This window comes from Anser brachyrhynchus (genome assembly GCF_964034855.1).
Source record: "Anser brachyrhynchus genome assembly, chromosome: 8".
In the NCBI taxonomy this organism is placed as follows: Eukaryota; Metazoa; Chordata; class Aves; order Anseriformes; family Anatidae; genus Anser; species Anser brachyrhynchus.
The window spans coordinates 30,244,040-30,248,488 of NC_137702.1; the positions used below are offsets into that span (position 1 = coordinate 30,244,040).

Sequence of the window (4,449 nt, forward strand, 5' to 3'; positions counted from 1 at the left end):
TTAAAACCATCCTGCCCACACTGACACACTAATGAAAAATGTTGGTTGACATGATTAATTGTTTTATCATGTGAATGTCTGTGTAGATGAAACCACCCTGAGACGTCAGGATGGTGTTATCCATCTCCCACACCAGAGGTAATGAAGGATCATTCACCCTGGGTGGCTCCTGCACAGGTGCCTTGGGTTAACACACACACTAAAGAGGCCACAAGGGTCTGAATCACTCAGATCAAATTTGCCTGCCAAGATGGAGCTTGGAGCATAGGAGTTTTTATCAGGAGGTGAAGAAAGGCTCCAGGATTGATGAGAAGAGCGATGGATTTGAGCTGCACGGAGATACAACAAGTATATGCAATAGTTGAGGGGTTGTAGGGTCAGCAAAGGATGCTGTAGGGCTGTTCTGTACCTCTGTTTCTGTACCAAAATAGTTTGGGTAGTGGCCCTTCCTTTGTGAAAGTTCACTTTTGCTTACTGCTGGTTGGTTTTTAAGCACAACCTGATAGGATGTGTGTGAATGGCTCAAAGCTATGCCAGGGGAGGTTTAGACTAGATATAAGGAAGGATTTTTTTTACCGTGGGGATGGTCAGACACTGGGACAGGCTTCCTAGTGAGGTGGCTGATGCCCTATGCCCCTCAGTGCTGAAGAGGCCTTTGGACAATGCCCTCAGTAGCATGCTTTGACTTTTGGTTAGCCCTGAAGTGGTCACGCAGTTGGACTTGATCTTTGTAGGTCCCTTCTGACTTAACTGTTCTATTCCGCCTTTTGCAGGAGCAAGAAGAAGAGCAGAAATAAGTTATTTTCAAAAAAAGTAAGTTTTCAATATTATAAGCTATGAGTTGTTAGAAACTGCTAAAATGTTCCTTTTCAATCATTCTAAAACAAAGGATTTTGATTCCAGAAGTGTTATAGTTAAGGAACATGTTCACAAATTTTAAGGTCATACACTTTGCTTTCTCAAAACTGGCAAATTCTGGTCAGCCTTAGCCAACCCTTACTTGATTTTCATGCTTGATCTGCCCCAAAATAACCAATCCTGTATGGAGAGGCCCTTCTTTGCCTGTGTCCTGTGCTGGTGGCCAGCACTCCGCATGCTGGGGCTGGGCTGGTAGTAGCAAGGCCCTGCCCTCTCCTCCCAGTCAGGCCCACATGGCATAAGAAAAGCCCTGGGGAAGGCTGGCAATGTGTAAGCACACGGCTGGCCATATGCGCTTCTGGCAGCCCTGGTGGGAGCAGGAGGAAAGCCCTTAAGGACAACAAGGGTAAGCTCTACACTGCGCTGCTGGGCTTCCTCCATCTGCGCTGCCCCACAGGAGCCTCCCAGCCCATGTCTTGTTTAGGCCAGAGAAGAAAAGAACAAGACTTGGAGGATGCCAGCAAGCGATAAAATACAAAGCAGTCCTTTTTCTTATATAGTAAATGAATCACTTTCTGCCATGCCTTTTGTTAAAGCTCTTAATCCAGCCTGTAAATAGGGACTTTCCCTTTGGACTGACTGTTTAGATATAAGACTTAGAGCTGATCTGAAGTAATGGGATCAGAAAATAGAAGATATATATCAAAGAGAATGATATATACGCTCGTGCTAGCGAGCTCACTCCTGCAGCAGCCCCGTGCACTGTACGCAGATGCGGGTGAGCACAAAGTGGGCCCGCAGAAATACCACAGCCAGGCCAGGGCCACGGCCACTGAACCTGTCCGTGTGACCCCAGGGCCACCTGTCCGCCTTCGGGCTCTGCCAGGATCCTCCACAAGGAGGTGGGGATGCAGGAGCTGGTTTCTCTGCCTGGCCTGGGCCGGCCAAATGCAGGAGGAACCCAGCGCTTCGGGGTGCTGGAAGCGGAGGCTGGCGGCCCTGGGCCTTGGAAATGGCAGGGGGTGACCTGACCAGGGGGGAAACCTGTCAAAACAGAAACTCAGGGTAGAGTGAAACTGTAGCCAAAAACTAGATGATTATGAAAGAAACTTTTTCACATTTGTGAAAGAACAATTTATCTGACTTCCAATGCTACCCAAACTTTTATAGTTAATCTGTATCCTTTTGGGGGATTTCCTTAATGCCATGCCATACCCTTCTGTAAGTATGGCAGTGGCAATGCGTTGTGCTTCCTAGCTTTGGAAACACTCCAACTCATAGTTCGTTTCTGCAGGAAAAATTCCTGAAGCTTCACATACTTGTCTTCCTTCCAAAGAGCCCTCTGACCCAGGCAAGGGTTTCTGAAATCCTTAATCATTTTCTGCTCACTGAAAATCCTCACTGACTGAACAGAAGTTCTTACCAAGTAAGAAATTAAACAACAGCTGGAATTTCTATTGTGGTTCTTAAAGATTGACATAAAAATAACTTGAGAATATAAATACAATGTATATATTTTTATTTTAAATGTATAAATAACTGAGCCACTTGCACTCCATTTTGTACTTAAGAACAACCAGATGCCATTTGATTCCCTTTATATTTTCCATGACAATTTATCATCAGATTATTTTTTTCAGTAGGTACTACTAATCCCCCAAATATTTAAGAAGACACTTGAAGTAATACAAAGAGGTAAGCCTCAAACCAGTACCATTTGGGTCATTTGGAAAAATTTGCCCTGAATAGAGGGCTCCAAAACCAAAGTGGACTTTTTTTACTTCTTGTGTAAACCACGTGGAAGGTCACACATCAATAAATAGACCCAACAGAAAAAAATACCTGAACAAAATTTCTCTGCTGCTGCCTAGATATGTTTTACACATCAGCAGAAGTAATAATCAATATCTGTGGCAGCTGTTGGCCTGAGCAAATTTCCTTCCCTGTTGAAAGCTCCGTGTCAGTGCAGTGTGCCAGCTGGGGACACAGCAGCATGAGCTGCAGCTTCCCAAAGGAGGGAGCAAGGGGCTCTGCTGCCTGGCATGGCCCCTGATTCCTAAGGTCCAGATCTGTTGTTTGTTACAATTGCAGCTCTTTCTCTGAATGGCATGAGTAATGGACATGCATCCATGTCCAGACTCTCTTTAAAACGATCCTTATTGCCTCTGTACGGTCTTCCCAATGGCACGGGCAGATTTTTCTATACTGGTCCTGTTTTCTTCTTGAAGTAAATCTGCTATCTGTCAAAGTCAGAAGTTACATTATGAACATTTAAAACGGTTGCAGGTATTTGTATTAATGTGTTTACTCCTGAACGGCAGGAAGCTGTGAAAAGTTTGCTTTCAAATAATTCCTAACATTATCTTTTAAAATATCGGTAAAGGAGATGTTTTAATCCAACCACACAAATAACAACCAGTTTATAATTTTTGTTCTCTGCTTTATGTGCTATAAACACTTGAACATCTCCAACTTCAAATATAAAGCCATGCTATTTAAAACACGTGGAATAAACACCTTCTTTGACTTCAGCATCAGTATGAGCATTACTAAAAGATGTGTCCTTCACAGCCCACTTCAACTTTACACTGAAAAAGCCTTCATTTCAGTTGCATTACATCTCAACTAAGTCGACTAATAAGCTGGAATGGCAGACAAAGGCATGGCACCGCATCAGATGCTGATGCAAAATGATGATCCAGTGGTGAGAGGCCTGCCACGCAGCTTGTCTTTTCATACTCATCGTGTCTCCGGTGGGCTTGGGGTGGGGTGCTGTGACCCCAGGGCTTGCTGCAGATGTCTTACTGCTTTCTGAGTTCACCTGGAGCAAGCTTTGTCAAGTCTGTGTGCTGGTCCTCCATGGATAAAGGAGATCTAATGTTTATCAGCACTGCAAAGGCATCAATGCCTCCAAAAAGGCCTTTAGGGTTCCTTGTGAGGAAGATGGTATACAGCGTAAGAGATGAACAGGATAGAGAGATGAAGGGTTAATGTTCCGCCACAGGTTATCTATCTCTTACCTTTCAGGAAATCCATTATGAATTCATGTCTTTCTTTACATCAAAATTGTTTACATCAAAATTGTTTTACATCAAAAAAAGAGATCTGGGCACCTGTTTAGAGAGAAGGTGACATGGAACTATATATGTTTTACCTAAAAAATATTTGTTGATAGAGAGCAGATAAATGTGTAACTGCATAGTAAGGTGGAGAGAGGATCAGATTAAGTGTTCAGATACATACACTAATTAGAAAGGATGTGTACATCCACATATAGAGAACCTGACAGTGAGAAAATGACAGAGATCCAGCACTACAGTGAATTATAAATGTCAAATTACAAGGATGCATGTAAAAAAAGCTTGTAACTGGTAGGAACTAAACTCTGTATTCAAGTGAAAGCTGTTGCCTTTATCATCTTCTTAAATCCCTCTAAGGTGTTCTGTCATTCACTGTCAATTTTTTTACGGAAGATAATAAGATATATGTCACACAAGTGTCCAAAACTGCTTCTCTGCCATTGCCAGGACACACCTATATATATATATTTATAAACTATTCTATTTTTTTGAAAGAACAACATGAATATTA

General features: G+C 42.8%; 1 long non-coding RNA gene across 1 annotated transcript; it reads left to right on the forward strand.

Moving 5' to 3' along the window:
* The first annotated feature begins 251 nt into the window (after positions 1–251).
* LOC308198658 lies at positions 252–2,553 on the forward strand. Its single transcript, XR_013954092.1, has 3 exons — positions 252–348; positions 774–813; positions 2,499–2,553. It is a non-coding gene; the product is annotated as an uncharacterized lncRNA (long non-coding RNA).
* The last annotated feature ends 1,896 nt before the right edge of the window (positions 2,554–4,449 follow it).